Source organism: Apodemus sylvaticus, chromosome 1 (assembly GCF_947179515.1).
Source record: "Apodemus sylvaticus chromosome 1, mApoSyl1.1, whole genome shotgun sequence".
NCBI lineage: Eukaryota > Metazoa > Chordata > Mammalia > Rodentia > Muridae > Apodemus > Apodemus sylvaticus.
The window spans coordinates 172,404,012-172,424,221 of NC_067472.1; the positions used below are offsets into that span (position 1 = coordinate 172,404,012).

The window sequence follows — 20,210 nt, forward strand, 5'->3', positions numbered from 1 at the left end:
TTTTTTTTTTTTTTTTTTTGGTTAGGTGTTCTAATCTTAGAACTATAGAATTAAATCTCTGACTCTATATATTGTGGATTGTCCAGTCCTAAACTCTGATATTGTTGGCATAGCATAAGAATCTGCACAGCACTTATATATTCTCTAATAAAAACTATCAACTGGTTAATTACAAAGGTTCCAATTGTAAGCAAAGGGAGTAAAATTACAAAGGGTCTAATCAAAGCAGAAAACAGGGTGGTTAAGAGTACAAGATAAGGGCCTTTTCACCATGTCTCAAGGTATTCTGCACAGTGGTTTCTAACATAGACCGAATCTTCAACTTGGAAATGGTGTGGGACTTCCAAGTCTCCTCCTGAGTAGGCCACCCGGAACTGCTTCTATGCTAGCTGCCTCACCCACTCGAGGGCCTTGAGCCTAGAGAACAAAAGCCTGAATAGCACAAAGGGTAGGAGAGCTATCTAATCATTAACACCAGTCTCTGTGGTCAATTTGCTGAGGGTTTTTTCATCAGGGTTTCAGCAACTGTTCTTGAAGCCTTTTTATATAGATGCAGTCACCTATCTGGAAGCAGTGAAGAGTCTCTGGCATTCCTGGAACATTTAAGTTACATTACATAGTGTGGGACACCTCATGGGAGGGCCCAGTGGACACAAAAGGAATTGGGGTATCAAAGAGGATCTCCAGGGGGGTCAGATTAAAATGGTAGGGGCTGTTCAGAAACAAGGGGTGAGGAACCACCCAGCCTGAGCCAGTCTCCAAGGGCTATTTAGTTAAGGTCTCAAATAGGATTTTCTTTACTTTCTCAACCTGTCTTGAGCCCTGTAGACAGTACATCCAACAATGTTTCCAATTAGTCCCCAATATCTCTGTCAGTGTCTGACTTACCTTAGAAACAAAAACAGAACCATTGTCTGATCCAATTACCTTGGGCACTTGGAAACTCGGGAAAATTTCTTCTAACATTGGCAGCTGTTGTCTTTTAGGTCTTTTGTCCTGTTTACTCTTTACTGTATAGGTATTTACTTGCTGGCATATCTTATATTGTTCTATTATCTCTCGAGCCTAAAGCCTGAGTCATAAATATATACATTTGGTCCCTTAACTGCCAGCACAAGGTTTTTAATCTTCTAAATGAATCCATCTGTGTATTTGTCCTCGTGACTTTGTGGCTTACTTTCTAGGGTGTATAGTTCTCCCTTCTTGTGTGCACCTTCTCTTGGCAATAGTTGGTAGGGTGGTTAGCAATCTCTGTCTTTTTTAGTGAGGCTCTTTCTTAATTTTGTTCCATTTCCCAAGGACTGTCTCTTATAGACCTATAACCAGTATTGGCATATCCATTCCTGGAGCCATTTGCTCTTCCTGGTTGTTGCCCATTTAGTCTTTTCCCTTTGGACGTCCTGGGCAGTGAATACTCACAGTGGCTGACTTTATTAGGACATCTAAGAAGTCCAAGATTTTCTGTTGGTTTCCTCTGATGTGAGCAGTCCTCTTGGCATATATCCCTGTGAATGTGGGCTGTGGCAAAGGCATACCTGTTATCCATGTGGATGTTGATTTTCTTGCTGTGTCCAAGTTCCAAGGTCTTGGTGAGGGCAACAAACTCCATTTTTTGCATTGACATGCCAGGGGGTAAAGATTCTTCTACCCAGATGACATTTGTGTTGTCTACCATAGCAGCACCTGCTTATCTCTGTCCATCATGGAGAAAACTGCTCCTGTCTGTAGCGACTTTCAGCAGGGGTCAGTCTCTCTGTTTGGGCCAGTTAGTTGCAGCCTATTGGGCAGGAAGCATATCTTCCCCCTCCCATTTTGGAGAGTATGTCTTACTCCAACAAAGAGTAGGAACAGTCTGGGGTAACCCTAAATGAATGGGCTACTCATCCCATCCCTAGGTCCACTGTTCTTCGGATAGTCCATGAATATATTTTGGTGCCAGTGGCTTCTTGGACCCAAGATCTTTTCTTAGAAACAGCGCATTGGCTTGAAAGACCTAGTGTTGAACCCGTGTGTCCACCAAGAACTGAGTCGGTTTCTCTTTTATTTCCACAGTTTTCCTGGGTTTGGGAAGGTGGTCAGAGAACCCCATCTCCTCTAGTCATTGTCTTCACCCAGGGCTAACACCTGGGTTTACCATTTGGGTGCACTTTTCTCAAGACCTGGGAATTCCTGCTCCCAGCTTCTATCTCTTAGGGCACACTCTGGCTCAGGGCCTCTCTCCTTATAGTATGCACACTGGTCCTTTTCTGTCTCCCTTCTCTGCATTTTCTAACTATTATAGCCAGGATGCTCTGTAGCTTTTTTCTCTGTCATTTTCTTTTTTCCCCCTCTGTTCCTTCTCCTTCTCTGTCTCCCAGTATCAGCAAACTGTACTAAATCTTTCTATAGACTTTTTATTTCTAAGGCAAGGAAACGTAGCTGAAGGAGCAAACTAGCTCTTCTATTTGCCTCCAAACTGCTTGTCACTTGTCCCCATTTTTACTAGACTCTATATTCAAAGACCATCTTGTAAAGTTTCTATCCCTTCACTACACCCTCTCCACATTCACAGTCCTTCTGCGACATTCCTTTTCTCTCAAGTTAGGCTGTTCCCATTCTCAGTGCATCTCTCTTACCTCCTAATTTGGAGGCTCAGAGATATAAGTTTCTGACCTGGATGTGGTATGGAGATCTTGAAGCATTGTGGCTAAGACAAGATCTCCCAGTTCAAAATCATTTGGGATTAAAGGCAGGGATGCTCACGCCTTTAATCTGGGCCACACCCTCTGCTGGAGAACTACAGCCTTTAATCTGGGCCATACCCTCTGCTGGAGACATCCAGCCTTTAATCTGGACTATACACTGGCTGGAGATATATAAGGACATTGGAAAAAGAAAGATTACTCACTCTTCCCTGCCTGCTTGCCTCGTGGGACTGAGAAATTGTTGGGGAATTGGACTATAGACAGTAAGTAATCGACAAATTCCCTAACTATATAGAGACTGCCCATACATTCTGTGACTCTAGAGAACCAAACTAATACAATAGGTCAGTTGTGGCTGGGTGCCCAATGATCACTTGTCCTCTGCATTTGGAATGGTTGTGGTTTTCTCTAGTAGCCTCCCTTGTTGAAAAAAATTGAGGAGTGAGAACTACACTTAGTGGAGAGAAGGCATTAGAATGCAGTTAGAAATCATGCTAGTTTTGGAATGTGGCAGCAATAGGTTCTCCTAAGGTCTTAATCCTTACTAGCAATGAGTAAATGGCTAGGTTTACAATATCAGGCATCAGTTTCCTCCTTTTCCCAGGTCTTAAATCCAATGAAATTGCTGTTTGTAATTCCTCAGATTTACAAGTCACTATTTCACCCTCAGAATAGCTTGTGATTTTATTCTGTGACAGTATTCCTGGAGAGATGTGAGTAAAGGTCTCTTACACCAGGTAGGGAGAGAAGACCAAAGTTCAAGTATCACTAAAATACATCTTGACAAAGAATGAATTATATTAAGCTTATTCATAAGGATATGGGTGAGGGGTTACATACAAGAGAATTGATCAAAATTCAAAAAACATCTATGCCACCAGAGCCTTCTCCAGCAAGAATAATTTCTCATAAAAGCTAGAAACCTGGCCTGCACTGCCCAACCTACAGGCACTTCTCCACAGGTCAGAGAATTTCTCTCTGTTGACTCAGGGGTTTTGAGCCTCTTTCAGATAGCTTGTCTGGTCTGTGGTTGTCTGAGCAGTTTTTATATATCCTTGGAGTTTGGGAGATGTAGTGAATCTGGTCAGAATCAGTGATTTGTGGAGCTATTGAGATGTTAACTTCCTGAGCTCAAGGAAAAATTTAAAACAGGTTTGGAGCTTCCACTTTTCCAAACATCCTCTGGTTTTGTCCACATCACCTTTTATTGTTTTTGTTTTTTGAGAGGAATGTGGGACAAGGTCTCACTTTATAACTTTGTCTGACTTGGAACTGGATATGCAAACCAGGGTAGCCTCAAACTCACAGAATTCTGTCTTGTGTTCTGGGATTAAAGGCTTGTGTTCTGGGATTAAAGTCTTGTGTTCAGGGATTAAAGGCGTGTGCTATACCTCCTGTTGCTTCCCTTATTAATGCCCTGTGAAAATCCTCTTGTCTCCCCACCCCTCCCCTTTAACATCCTCTGTCCTAAGCCAGGCTTGGGGGCCCATGCCTGTATTTCCAGAACTTGGGAGGTAGAGACAAGTAGATTTCTGAATTCGAGGCCAGCCTGGTCTACCGAGTGAGTTCCAGGACAGCCAGGACCACACAGACAAACCCTGTGTTCTTAATTTTCTCTTAGTCTCTTCTTCCCCATAGGCATCTTCCTGCTTAGCGTGCATTCATCCATTTATGTTCATTTGTAATGCTTCACTTTCATTATGTTTAACCTTTGGACATTATTTCAATTGGTTTATTTCATGCGGTTGAGGACTGAACCTGTGATTTATGCACTTGGTACAAATGAGGTTTTTCCATTTTTTAGGTCTTCTTCCATTTTCTTCTTCAGAGTCTTGAAGTTCTTGTCATACAGATCTTTCACATTTTTGGTAAGAGTCACCCCAAGGTACTCTATACTGTTTGTGGCTATTGTAAAGGGTGTCATTTCCCTAATTTCTTTCTCAGCCTGCTTATCCTTTGAGTATATGAAGCTACTGATTTGCTTGAGTTAATTTTATAACCTGCCCCTTTGCTGAAGTTGTTTATCAGCTGTAGGAGTTCTCTAGTGGAGTTTTTTGGGTCACTTAGGTAGACTATCATACCATCTGCAAAGAATGATAGTTTGACTTCTTCCTTTCCATTTTGTATATTTACACACCCAGGGTGTGTAAATGTTGTGCTAGTGAAAAATGGCTGAGACACGTCACCAGTCTTATCACTGAATTTCAAACAGGTGTCCTATCTATCTCTGAGCTTCTTCGCTTGGGGAATTCTGACAGCTGCTCTTCTCCTTAGCCACAGTCCTCAGGACCTCAGTAGTATATTGTAGACAGGTGGTTTTTTACCCTGAGCTTTTGCATTTACTGCATCTTAACATACACATATTTGCTTTTTGTTTGTTTATAATAGTTTTTTAATTTAGATAAGCTTTATTTTTCTCTTTTGAGAACAAAACTATATCACATTTTTCTCCTTTTTCCTTACTCCACACCTTTGATGTACTGGTATTAAACTTGTTCAAATTCATAGCTTCTTTTTCTTTGATTGTTTATACATATAGATTATTCTTCAACTTGCTCAGTCTGTACCATGTTACTTTTAATTTATACTTTTTCCAGACTGACAATTTGGAATTAGATAGCCAACTGTTGGGCTCATCTCCTGGAGAAATCTGTTTCTCCCACTCTCACAATTCCTTTGGTGTCTGTAGTTCTAAGATTGAGCTCTCACGAGTTTTTCTTTACATGTTGGCATGCCTATTGGAATTGCTTTTTTTTTTAGTTGTGTTAGCAAGACAGTTTCATGGGTGTAGCATCTCTGACATCTCTAGAAGAAAAAAATCTAACAGCAAATTTCCTGGCCGTCTGGACCTTGCAGGTTTTTTCCACTCTTTCCACAATGATGCCTGAGCCTTAGGTGCAGGAGTGGCTTTGAAGATATATGTATTGGGACAGGGCCCGGCCAGTCTGCATGTGGATTGGTTGTGGCTTTCTGTAATGGTATCAGTCTGAGGCAAAAAGAAGTTTCCTTGATGAGGAGTGAAGACTGCACTTATTGGAATATATAAAGACATATTTATAAGGTAGCTGAAGATTAAGTTCATTTAGAAAACTCAAAGGAGTAAGTTCTCCAAGTTCTATGACTTCAGGACCCCTGGGTATCTGGCTAGTTTCCCACCATTATGCATGATTTCGCCCTTGAGCAAGTTAAACCAATTAGACGGTTGCTGATTAACACCAAGTTATACATGCTACTGCACCCATAATGTTACCATTTCAGGCTGATTATTGTAGTTTATAAGTGTCAAAGGTGGGTAGGAGTGCTGGCTACTTCTTTCCATTGGAAAGCTTATATAGCTACTTCTGATATAATTGAAGCTACTCATTATGGAAGAAGCTTTTCAATTAGCTTGGTTCCTCTTGGCCTATGTCTGAAATGTGTGATGTCTTCAGAAATGAGACTTTACCTTTGAACATGAGCAGAGTGTTGTCACTAAAGGCAAACAGCTATAGAAGTTTTGGAAATCTCTTGGAAATCTCTGATGAACAATTAAAAGACCATTTTTCATGCCTGGTGTTGGGAATTTCATCAGACCTTCTGTGACTCTTTAGGGGAGCATTCTTGACCAAGTCAGTACATTTTCATTTAAACTATATACATATATGTGTTATAGGTTAAAAGTTTGCATTTTGGTTACATAAGATATTTAGATATACTATTAGTTTCTCTTCCTTTCACCATACATATACACATACACATACACATACACATACACATACATATACATATATATACATATATATATGTGTGTGTGTGTGTGTGTGTGTGTGTATGTGTGTCTCCACATCAAATCCCCCTTAATTAGAACTCACCATTGTTTTCACACAAGTTTGACTTGTGATTTGTCATACTCTGGCAATTTTATTAGCTTTGATTTAAAAGAAGTTTAGTTGGTCATCAAATAATGAAGCATTTTAGAATATTTACAATATAGGAAAATGTTTCTCTATGCTTTTAAATTCCTCTTCTGAGACAACACATCAGTATTTCTGGGGAATTCTCATAAAAGTTAAAAGTATGAGTATTTTAAACATACTTTCAATAGATTCCATGCTCTATTGTTTCACTAGATAAAATTGTTTAAGGAATAAAATAGACTAAGACTGAACAGATGGCTTAGAGGTTAGTAGTGTTTATTGTTCCTCCAGAGGACCCAAGTACAATACCTGGGCCCCAAATTGAGGAGTTTATAAGCATCTGTATCAATTGTTACAGAGTTTTGAGGACTTTTGCCATCTTTGTGATCCTTCACTCATGTATACACACTTATTTCCCACACTTCTTTCACTATGTAGTGAAATTTCAGAAATATCCAGGCCTTGTGGCACATTCCTTTAATCCCAGTATTTAGACGGCTGAAGCAAGAGGATCTCTATGAGTCCCAGACCAACCTTAATTTCTTGTACATTTACACGCCATCCATGGTGTCATAGTATGGCCCTGTCTCAAATAATTTACCAAAGCAGAAAACCTAGATCATGTAATCATTCATATATATATATATGGCATAGAGTAAGGGTGAAAGGTGATATAAGGATCAGACCTTAGAGCTCTTAAAGAAAATATTTATATTATGGATGCTTAACAAATAAGAAGTTAAGGGACAGAGGTTATATGCAATGTGAAGAGAATACATTTGCTGAACAATTAATTTATAAAAGTGTTCATAGTGTGTCTCAAATTGTTCACCATGATATGGCAAACATGAACTCATAACACCTGTAGTCAAGCCCAAAAATGTCTGGCACTGATGGGGCATATGATCTCTATGTTCCAGCCCATACAGGTGAGCTATTCCTGCTGAAGAAGGAAATTATATTAATTTGGAGGATATGATGGCTGTTAGGACTTTTATGATAGAGTAAATGGCTCCATTCTCTTGCACATATGAGCAGAAGGCACTGAATTTAGTGGGTTAATAAAAAAAGATATGAAGTTGTGAGGGGTCAGTGTGTTAAGTACCATTACCCTCCCTGCTAAAATCACCCACCTGAACCAGTTCAACTGTGCTTGTTTGCTAAAAGCACATCCCATGTGGGCTTTTTTCCTGTTGATAATTCCTCACTCAAGGAAAGGGTGAGTCTCTCATGTAGATATCCAATCACTCCTCCCAGTCATTTTTACACAATTCTGCCCTAATTGGATACAGCTATGTGGTCTCAATGTGGGGCTAGAGAATAGGTTGTATTCTTCACTGCTGCACTATTTCTCCACCACCAACAAGCCAAGTTTGATTTCTTCAAAAATTTTCTGGACATTATTGGGTCCTCGTGATGTACTGCCAATAGAAACCTGGGTCAAAAAACAGCATTTTCAAAGGAAGGTCTTCATCGTAAGTGGAATATGGCCTCCCATGACTGCTCAGATGATGAAACCTTTCCCTCATCTTCTATTCTCTAGAATAGCAGCTCAAAAGAATCTGTGACTCAAGTACCATGGTATCTGATATCCTCCTCTAGCCTCTTTGGGCACTGAATTTATGTGAAGTACAGACATACATTTACACTCATATTCATACAATAAAAATGAAATAAAATCTCGATTCCCTACACTAACCTTGGAAGGGGTAGATGTTGCTTATCTCTCACCTCCCCTGTTGAAAATTATTGTAAAAGGCAAGCACGGAGGGTAAGTAGGAAAGTGAAAATATGGGTAGTGTCTTAGTTAGGGTTTTATTCAGGTGTAAAGACACCATAACCAAGATAATTCACCCAGGAGAAGACTGACATCCTCAGGAGGCTAGCAGGAAGCAATGTTTGCCCACCCCCACAGTGACAAACTACCTCCAAAAAGACAGCACCTACTCCAAGGCCATACCTCCTAACACTGCCACTCCCTGGGAGAAGCATATTCAAACCACCAAAAAGTAGATATGTTATAGTATACGTAAGTGAATCTATTTTATTATGTAGCTATATGCATATTTCAAGATTAAAGAAACATTAAAAATAGTGCTTACTATATATTGAAATAGAAGTATTCAGAATAAGGAGCAAATTCTATCTAATTCTGTGAAGAGAGCTGACTTTGCAGTCTGTTTTTTCTTCCCAGTACTCAAGAGGTCCCTAGCACCACACCCCAAATGAGATCAGTGTCCTGAGTCACGTCTTTTTTTTTTTTTGAGATATATGCACATGTATTTATTTGTTTGTGTGTACATATTATTTGCTTTATTTAAATATCAAATGGTATCCCCTTTCTGAGTTACCCCTCCAAAATCCCACTATCCCATTCCCCCTCCCCCTGCCCATCCCCATCCCCAATTTCCTGACTTGCATTCCCCTATTCTGGAGAATCGAGCCTTCACAGGACCAATGGCCTGGCCTTTCACTGATGTCTGAAATGGTCATCTTCTGCTACATATGTAGCAGGAGCCATGGTTCCCTCTATGTGTACTCTTGGGTTGGTGGTTTAGTCCCTGGGAGCTCTGGGAGTACAGGTTGGTACATATTATTGTTCCTCCTACAAGGCTGCAACCCTCTACAGCTCCTTGGGTCCAATCTCTAGCTGTTACATAGGGACCCTATGTTCATTCTATAGGTTGGCTCTGAGCCATGGGTGTTTTTATCCAATTTCCAATAATGATCAAAGTATTTACATTTTGGTCTTCCTTCATCTTGAGCTTCACATGGTCTGTGAGTTGTATCTTGGGTATTCCGAGCTTCTGGGCTATTATCTATTTTTCAGCAGGTGCATAACATGTGTGTTCATTTGTGATTGGGTTACTTTATTCAGTATATTTTCTAGCTCCATCCATTTGCCTACGAACTTCATGAATTCATTATTAATACCTGAATAGTACTTTTTATTAGATATTTTTATATCTAATAAAAGATATTTGTATATCTTTCTTGGTTAGAGTCACACCAAAGTATTTTCTATTATTTGGGACTATTGTCAAACAAATTATTATTTCTCATCATCTTTATTCTTTGAGTATAGGAAGACTGCTGAATGGATTGAGTTAATTTTATATCCAGCTACTTTGCTGAAGCTATTTATCAGTTTTAGGAGTTCTCTGGTGGAATTTTTGGGATCACCTACGTATAATATCATATCATCTGTGTTTCCATCTTACAAGATTGTGTAACTGTACCACATTTTCTGTCTCCATTCATCTGTTGTGGGACACCACCATTCTTTTCAGCTTCTGGCCATTATACATAATTGTGCGGTCAACAAAGTGAAGCATGTGTCCTTATTTAATTTTGAAACACCTTCTGGGTATATACTCAGGTGTGGTATAGCTGGGTAGTGAGGTAGTGCTATGTCCAATTTTCTGAGGAACGCCAAAACTGATTTCCAGAGGGGTTTCACCAGCTTGCAATCTCATCAGCAATGGAGGAGTGTTCCTCTTTCTCCACATCCTCTTCAGCATTTGTTGTCCCCTGAGGATTTCTTGATTTTTTTGTTTTCTTTTGTTTTTATACTTATCCAATTAAGGTTTCTCTGTGTAGCTCTGGATGTCCTGGAACTCACTCTGTAGACCAGGCTGGCCTGGAACTCAGAAATCTGCCTGCCTCTACCTCCCAAGTGCTGGGATTAAAGGCGTGTGCCACCACTACCTGGCATCCCCTGAGTTTTTTATCTTTGTCATTCTGACTAGTGTGATGTGGAATTTCAGGGTTATTTTGATTTACATTTCTCTGATGGTTAAAGAATTTTAATTATTTTTTAACCATCCAGTGTTCCTCAGTTGAGAATTCTTTGTTTAGCTCTGTTCCCCAGTTTTTAATAGTGTTATTTCGTTCTCTGGAGTCTAATTTTTTGAGTTTTTTTGTATATGTTGGATATTAGTCCTCTATTGGATGTAGGATTGGTAAAGATCTTTTCCCAATCTGTTGGTTACCATTTTGTCCTATTGACAGTGTCCTTTGCCTTACAGAAACTTTGTACTTTTATGAGGTCCCATTTGTCTATTCTTGATCATAGAGAATAATCTATTGGTGTTCTATTCAGAAAAATTTTCCCTATGCCCATGTGCTCCATGTTCTTCCCTACTTTCTCTTCTATTAGATTCAGTGTATCTAGTATTATGTGGAGGTCCTTGATCCACTTGAACTGAAGGATTGTAAAGGGAGATGAGAATGTATCAATTTGCATCCTCCTACATGTTGACTGCCAGTTGATATAGCACCATTTGTTAAAAATGCTCTTTTTTCCCACTGGATGGTTTTAGCTCCTTTGTCAAAGATCAAGTGACATTAGTTGTGAGGGTTCATTTCTGGGTCCTTTTATTGGCTTATTTTTTTCTAGACAGGGTTTCTCTGTCCAGGTATAGCCATGGCTGTCCTAGAACTCACTCTGTAGACCAGGCAGGCCTCGAACTCAGAAATCTGCCTGCCTCTGCCTTCCAAGTGCTGGGATTAAAGGTGTGCAACAACACTGCCCAGCCATTTCTGGGTCTTCATTTCTATTCAAATTATTTTTCTGCCTGTCATTGTACCAATACCATTCAGTTTTTTTTTTTTTAAATCACTATTGCTCTGTAGCATAGCAGGGATCCTGACGTCAGGGAAGGTGATTCCACCAGAAGTTCTTTTATTGTTGAGAATAATTTTCACTATCCTGTTTTTTGTTTTGTTTTTTTCTGTTTTTTTTTTTTTTTTTTTGTTTTTGTTGTTATTTCAGATAAAATTGTAGATTGCGCTTTCTTTATCTATGAGAAATTGAATTGGAATTTTGATGGGGATTGCCTTGAATCTGTAGATTGCTTTAGATAAGATAGCCATTTTTTTTTTTTTTACTATATTAGCCTTGCCAATACATGAGGATGGGTTATCTTTCCATCTTATGAGATCTTCTTCAATTTCTTTCTTCAGAGACTTGAAGTTCTTGTCAAAGAGATCTTTCACTTGCTTGGTTAGAGTCACACCAAGGTATCTTGTATTATTTGTGGTTATTGTGAAGGGTGTCATTTCCCTATTTATTTCTCATCCTCTTTATCCTTTGATTGTGGGAAGGCTGCTGGTTTGTTTGAGTTAATTTTGTATCCAGCCACTTTGTTGAAGTTTTTATCATGTTTAGGAGTTCTCTGGTGGAATTTTGGAGATCACTTAAGTATAGTACCATATCATCTGCAAATCGACGTACTTTATCTTCTTCCTTTCTAATTCGAGACTTTTTGGCCTTCTTTTGTTGTCAATTTGCTCTGGCTAGGACTTCAAGTACTATATTGAACAGGAGAGAGTGGACAGCCATATCTAGTCCCTGATTTCAGTGGGATTGCTTCAAAGTTTCTCTCCATTTAGTTTGATGTTGGCTACTGGTTTGCTCTATATTGCTTTTACTTTGTTAGGATATGGGCCCTGAATTACTGATCTTTCCAGGACTTTTATCGTGAAGAGATATTGAATTTTCTCAAATGCTTTTTCAGCATGTAATGAAATGATCATGTAGATTTTTCTTTGAGTTGTTTTATATAGAGGATTGCATTGGTGGATTTCTGTATATTGAACCATCACTGCTTCCCTGGGATGAAGTCTACTTGATCATGGTGGATGATGAAAAGCATTTCTATGTGTTTTTGGATTCGGTTTGCAAGAATTTTATTGAGTATTTTTGCATCAATATTCATAAGGGAAATTGGTCTAAAGTTCTCTTTCTTTGTTGGGTTTTTGTGTGGTTTAGGTATCAGAGTAATTGTGTCTTCATAAAGTGAATTGGGTAGTGTTAACATCTGTTTCTCTTTTGTAAAATAGTTTGAAGTGTATTGCTATTAGGTCTTCTTTGAAAGTCTGATAGAACTCTGCATTGAACCCATCTGGTACTGCGGTATGGTCGGTTGGAAGACTATTAATGACTGCTTCTATTTCTTTAGGGGTTAATGGATTGTTTAGATCATTTATCTGATTCTGATTTAACTTTGGTACCTAGTATCAGTCTAGAAAATTGTCCATTTCATCGAGATTTTCCATTGTTATTGAGTATAGGATTTTGTAGTAGGACCTGATGACTTATTGGATTTCCTCCAATATGCTTCTCTTTTCATTTCTGATTTTGCTGATTTGGATACTGTCTCTGTGCCCTTTGGTTATGTTGGCTAAGGGTTTATCTGTCTTGTTGATTTCCTCAAAGAACCATTTCCTGGCATGGTTGATTCTTTGTATCACTCTTTTTGTTTCTACTCGGTTGATTTCAGCCCTGAGTTTGATTATGTCCTGCTGTCCTCTTGAGTATATTTGCTTCTTTTTGTTTTAGAGTCTTTGACTGTGCGGTTAAGCTGTTAGTGCATGCTCTTTCTATTTTCTTCTTGGAGACACTCATTTGTTGAAAAGGCTATCTTTTTTCCACTGGATGTTTTCAGCTCCTTTGTCAAAGATCAAGTGACCATAGGTGTGTGGGTTCATTTATGAGTCTTCAATCCCATTCCATTGATCAAAACAACCCTGAGTTTTCACCTCACGCCAGTCAGAATGGCCAAGATCAAAAACTCAGGAGAAAACAGGTGCTGGCGAGGATGTGGAGAAAGAGGAACACTCCTCCACTGCTAGTGGGGATGTAAATTGTTACAACCACTCTGGAAATCAATCTGGAAGTTCCTTAGCAACCTGGGCTCATCACTTCAGGAGGACCCTGGTATCCCACTCCTGGGTGTATACCCAGAGGTCTCCAGCATTTAATAAGGATAAAAGCTCCACTATGTTCATAGAAGCCCTATTTATAATAGCCAGAAGCTCTGAAGAACCCACGTGCCCATCAACTGTGGAATGGATACAAAAAAAAGTGGTATATATACACATTGGAGTGCTATTCAGCCATTATAAACAATGAATTAATTAAATTCTTAGACAAATGGATGGTGTGGAGAACTTCACACTAAGTGAGGTAACCCAATCTCAAAAGTACCATCATGGTATGCACTCACTGATAAGCGGATATTAGCCTAGAAACTTGGATTACCCAAGTCATAATCCACATATCAAAAGATGTCCAATAAACTGAAGGAGTGGCCCCAGGTTCTGGAAAGGGCCAGGGCAGCAGTATAGGGCAATACCAGAACAGGGAATTGGGAAGGGGTGGATGGGGGAACAGGGTGAGGGAAGAGGGCTTATGGGACTTTCGGGGAGTGGGGAGCAAGGAAAGGGGAAATCATTTGAAATGGAAATAAAAAATTTATGAAATAAGAAAAAGATAAAAAAAAAACCCATAGATATCTTGAGATATCTTGAATTTTGTAGGCAAATGGATGGATCTTGTGAATGTCACCCTGAGTGAGGTAACTCAGTCCCAAAAGGACATGGGACTCACTTATAAGTGGATGTTAGCCATAAAATATAAGATGACCATGTTACACTCCACAAACCAAAAGAAGCTAAACAAGAAGGAAAGTTCAAGCAAGGATGCTTGAATCTCACTTAGAAGGGGAAATAAAATAGCCATAAGAGGTAGATAAAGGGGGGAAAATGGGAAGGACAATGGATGGGTAGTAGAATGGGGATTTTCAGAATGAGATGTTGAGAGGGACAGGAGGAATTGCCAGATAGACATGAGAGTGAATAGAAATCTTCCACTGATGGGGTGGGGAAGTAGGGATCAAACCCAAGAGACAGAGAAATGGGTTAAGGGATGTGCCCAAGACTAAATAGGAGTAACCTTTGCTGTGACTTAAAGCACTGGGGATATGGAACCTGGAGAAGCAACCTCCCATCGCTAGACAGGAACCCCAATGGAGGAATAGAGACACCAACCAGCCCACAAAAGTTTCAATCCCAAATTTATCCTGTCTACACGAAATGCAGGGATGGAAGATGGAGCAGAAAATGAGGGAATGGTCAACCAATAACCAACCAAACTTGAAACCTTTCCCTTGAGCAGGCAGAATTCAATGAAACTATTAATGATATTCTCTTATGCTTGTAGATAGGGGTCTGATATTGCTCTCCTCTGAGAGAGTCCACACAGCAGCTGACTCAGAAGCAGACACCCAGAGCCAGCTCTGGATGGAGCTTGAGGACTATTATGGAAGCCTATGAGGAAGGATTAATACCCCTGGGAGATAGGAATTCCACAAGAAGACCGACAGAGTCAACTAACCTAAATCCTGGGGGTTTTAAGAGACTGAACCAGCAACCAAAGAACATACGTGGGCTGGAACTAGGCCTCCCTGCACATGTGTAGCCAAAGTGCAGCTTAGTCTTCCAGTGGGTCCCATGAACTACTGGAACACAAGCTATCCCCAAATCCATTGGCTCTCTGTACGATATGTTCTTCTAACTAGGCTGCCTTGTCTGGCTTCAATGAGAGACTATGTTCCCAGTCTTACAAAAAATTTGATGTGCTAGGCTGGTGAAATACTCTCTGGGCCCATACACACTCAGAGGAAAAGAGGATGGAGATGGAAAGAAGAATCATGGGAAGGGTGACTGGGAGGAGAACAGTGATAGGGATGTAAAATAAATAGGTAAAATAAAACAAAACAAAAAATTACAGGAAGGTACAGGTAGAGAAGACAGTCACCCACAGAAACGGAATAGTACACGGGATTCTTTTTTAATTTTTAAATATAATTTATTATTATTTTAATATAGCATTTTTTCATTAGGCCCCTGCTGTCCTAGAACTCACTCTGTAATCCATTCTGACGTTCACCTCAGAGGCCCTGTTTTGAGTGGAGGGGGCCACAAGCATTAGAAAGTGATGAAGAGGAACATTGAGAAAGCTGACTGAGTGCATAGCCTGAAATGGGAAGCAGGGATGGAATCCTTGAAAAGCAGAGCTAAGATGGTGTTAGTTTCCAAGTTCCTAGCACAAAGCAGCATCAGAGGCTGCGCAAACAGAAAAGATGAACTGATGGGTGTGGTTGTTCACACCTTTAATACAAGTTCTTAGGAAGGAGGCAAAATCAAGCAGGTCTCTTGGAGTTTGCCAAGAATCTGATAACATAGGGAGTTCCAGGAAATCCTGGAGCTTGAAACACACTGTGTCAAAAATAGGAAAGAAAACTGCAGACATCAGGGTCACATCTGAGAAGGTGTGACTGCAAACTTGTAGGTGAGGGCTATATAGAGAAAACAGAGTGTTGCCAAGGCAACAGGGCAAGAATGAATTGGAATGGGTGGGCATGGAGGGCGCAATAATCAGAGGTGATTTACTTCCAGGTCCTGGGATCAAATTCCTCAAACACCAGAACAGAGTACGCCAAGATGCAGGAGCCTACTGATTTTCCAGGTGAGTTGTACTGGGGAAGCTGAATGGATACTGTAGGTGGTATGGGGCATTTTATCCTTTTCTTAGGGACAAAGGGAGCTAAGAGAGGAACAGCAAGCTTTCTGCAGCTGCATAGCAAATCCAGAGTGAGATCCTTCTCCAGCCCCAGTCACTCTGGGTTGAGGGTCCTGTATTGACAAAGTAGTTGTTTATTTATTTATTTATTTTAGTTTTTCCAGACAGGGTTTATCTCTACAGCCTTGACTGTCCTAGAAGTCATTCTGTAGACCTGGCTATCTGTGAGCTCTGAGATTCACCTGCCTCTGCCTCCCAAGTACTGGGATTAAAGCATAGGCCATTACTGCCTGGAGTGTTTATTGTTTTTTAAATGGCAAATTGAGGGAAAGATGCATGCTAGAACTGGCAGGCAGGTAGAAGTCAGGGTGCTTGCCTGTGTGCTGGTTCTTAGGATAAACATCTGCGCATTGTTCTTCTGCTTCTCCAACCAAGATAGCCTAAAACCCTCTGTAAAGTATGTCAGGTATAATTGATCAGAAAGCTTGAGGGGCAGCTACTTAGGGCTATGTGATCTCTTTGACCTCTTTTATTCTTTACTCTAGGCTTCCCGATGCAGAATGCTCCTCCAACAATTCTACCTACACATTGGACCTCTAAACCTTCATTGTCTCCAGATCCCCAAATGCCTCCAGCCCTGCTAGTGCCTCATAATCACCAAATGCCCCAAAGACCTCTGTTACCTGAAGGTCTCCAAATGACTCCAGGTCCCCTAATGCCTCATGATCTTCAAAGACCACAAATCCTCCCATTACTTGAAGGTCCACAAATGTCTCCAGAATCTCCAGGAAACCCAGGTTTGCAGGTTTTTCCTGGTCCGTTGCCTCCAGTTGTGGCTCCTCAAGTCCGGCCAAGACTACACGTTCCCCACGAGGCTCGTATCAGGGAGTGGAGAGGGCGTACCAGATACACCCCTGAACAAAAGGAGCAGCTGGAAACTTTCTTCCTTAAAACGTCCAAGTATCCTTCTGACCAACAACGCCAGGAGCTGGCACAAAACATTGGTGTGACAGAACAACAGATCCGGGTCTGTCCCCACTCTTGTTCCTCTCCCATCTATTCAGTATAGCCACTCCCCTGTTAGCCACCTGAAGCACCCCCCCCCCCAGACTCCCATCTTTTCTGGTGTTAATTTAATGTTAGGGGCGGACTGGTTCCTGGTTACAGAAAGTTGGCTGAAGGTTTCACTATCATGGACCATGCATGCGTTAGACACTGCATCCCTCTTTTACCTCTCAGAAACCCTATGACAACCTAGAGCTATACCTGTGCCCCTTAGGGCTTCCAGTTGTTTAAAGGTCATGGTTTCTTTGACTCCTCTGATTTTGTAGATCAGAAAATTCGATTGTCCCCATAGGTTTATGTCCTACCCATAATAACTTCCTCTTCCCTTTTGGGCCTTCAAGGTCCTGTGGTGTGTCAATGGGAGCTCACATAGAGAGGAAACAAATAAATCGTCTTTCCATACAGCAGCTTCAGATCTAGGGCCTAGTCTAGTGTGTAACCCCATCTATTTATTCTTTGTTTGTCTCTCCAGCTATGGTTTAAGAACCGGAGGTCTAGATACTTTCGGGAGCATCCTCAAGAACGTGTAAAATCACCTAGGAATCAAGAGACCACAGAAGAGGAGCTTCTGTGACCACACTCACCGCACCAGCACAGGAGATAATGCCCCCATTAATGCGGGGGCCACTGCTGATCCCGTGTCCCAACACCTACCAGGTGTTGACTCCTTTAATGCTGGGGCCACTGGTGATCCCGTGTCCCCAAACCTAGCAGATGTTGACTCCCTTCTTCAACCCAGCTCCTCTGGTATCTTCCCATCCCTTCTCCAGTCTTGATCACACCTGGGGAATATTCTGGTTGTGGTTCTGTCTGTCCATACCCAGACAACAGCAAGCACTGGCCCATTTCCATAAAGAAAGGCCATGTACCCAGTTGAATCTGCAGAAATTGAAGAAACAGACTCTACGCCAGGGATAAGACTCAGCCCTAGTCAAAGCTCTAGTACTCTGCCACCTTCATAGAGCCAACTGCAGCTCAAGCTCCATCAAAAGCTGCAGATTTGAAGATCCATGTAGATTAAAATGTGTGCATCCAAGGACTAGTTCTGGGTTCAAGGCCTCTAGAGATTTGACATTACCCTAGATACTGTGTTGTTTGCAAAATCTGTTGACCCTGACTTGCCCAACCCTACTTACCATGAGTTTGTTTCTGGGAACCCTTTGGTTCCTCTTCTTTTTTGAATATTTTACTTTGGTAAAATTTGTTAATTAAAGACATGTGCAGTTAAACTCGATTCTTTGAGTTTTTTTTAAGTTTTCTTTCTTTTATTGCATATTTTCTTTATTTACATTTTAAATGTTATCCACCTTTCCTTCTTTCCCCCACTGGAACCCCCGTCATCCATCTCCCCTCCACATGCTTCTATGAGCGTGCTCCCCCACCCACTCTCTACTCCTCTATACATGTGAGGCAGGAGCATTGCTCCCTCCATTTGTACTCTTTGGTTGGTGTTGTTTTGACCCTGGGAGCTCTGGGGGTTCTGGTTGGTTGATATTGCTCTTCCTATCGGGTTAGAAACCCCTTCAGCTTCTTCAGTTCTTTCTCTAACTCCTCCATTGAGGATCTTTGGCTTTTTTATACAAATTGTATACATCTTGAACTGGGTACCCCAAGGATAATTATTCTCTGAATTTTGACCACTGTAGGCTCTGTGTTATTGTCTGTGTCTGCAATGTTTCCTGAGCCTGGGTAAAGGAATTGTGTTGTAGATAGATGTAGTGGCTATTCTTGGTTGTCAACTTGACTATATCAGGAATGAACTACAGTCTAGAAGTGGAAGGCTCACCTATGATCCTAATTTGGAGGCTCAGAGATATAAGTTTCTGATCTGGATCTTGGTATGGAGGTCTTGAAGCATAGTGGCTAAGACTAGAAGTTCAAGGTCAATTTGGATTAAAGGCATGAATGCACATGCCTTTAATCTGGGCCAGACCCTCTGATGGAGACCTACAGCCTTTAATCTGGACTATACACTGGTTGGAGATATATAAGGACATTGGAAGTAGGAAGATTACTCACTCTTCCTTGCCTGCTTGCCTCCTGGGACTGAGAAACTGCTAGATCCCTGGACTTCCATCCACAGCTGCTGCTGACCTTTGTTGGGGAATTGGACTATAGACTGTAAGTCATCGACAATTTCCCTAACTATATAGAGATTGCCCATACACTCTGTGACTCTAGAGAACCCAAACTAATACAGAAGTTGGTACCAGAAGTGGTTCTAGAGGAGCAGAAGTATAATAATGAATGTTTCAAAATTTTGGAATTGGTTGGTTGATCCAATAGCACCTTCAATTACTGAAACCTCTCCAGATTCTCTCCCTCCTGGGAGCTCGGAGATTATTGAAGACCCGTGGATGAAACTATATCTCAAGCTCAAAGAAGCTAATGCCTTTGATTATCTTGATGAGTTAGGTGATTCAGTGGTATACAATACTTTCTACAAGTTGGGGAAAAAATCGGAAAATCATTTGCTGGCTGGTTGCTCTTAGCATCTTGGGTAAAAAAACAACGAAGGAAACGAAGGAGTTGTGTGATAAAATTGAAGAACTCCAGACTCAAGTAAACAATCTAAAAGTTGCTAAGTGTACCCTTGAAGAGAATCTACTCTCTAGCAGTCATAGAGCTCAAGTAGCAGAAAATCAAACTGAAGCCCTCATTATAAGGTTGGCTGAATTACAGCGAAAATTAAAGTCTCAACCTCAGAGGTGTCAGCAATTAAAGTAAGGGCATTAAATGGCAAAGAATGGGATCCTATAACTTGGGAGGGGGATGTGTGGGAAGACCCTGTTGAAATTGACAATTTTGAATCTTCTGATTTTCAAGGATTTGCTCCACCTGAAGAAGTAGTACTCTCAGCCCAAACCCTTGAAATAATGCCTTCGCCACTTGAGGAAATTAATCCCTCAGGGTTTGATAAACCAGACTCAAGACGGAGCAGGCCCCTAGGGGGAGGTAGAAAGTGTAGTCCATGAGGAAATACACTATACTAATAAGGAGCTTAATGAGTTTTCTAATTCATTCAAGCAGAAGTCTGGAGAATAAGCATGGGAATGGATTTTAAGGGTGTGGGATAATGGTGGAAGGAACATAAAACTAGAGCATGCTGAGTTTATTGGCATGGGCCCTCGGAGTGGAGATTCTAGGTTTAATATGGAAGCTCCCACAGTTACAAAAGGTGTCAAAAGTTTGTTTTGA

At 40.8% G+C, this 20,210-nt stretch overlaps 1 pseudogene; it reads right to left on the minus strand.

Annotated features, from left to right (window-relative positions):
* The window catches only part of LOC127693704 (zinc finger protein 264-like), a 76,217-nt pseudogene that overhangs the window by 17,722 nt on the left and 38,285 nt on the right, over positions 1 to 20,210 (minus strand).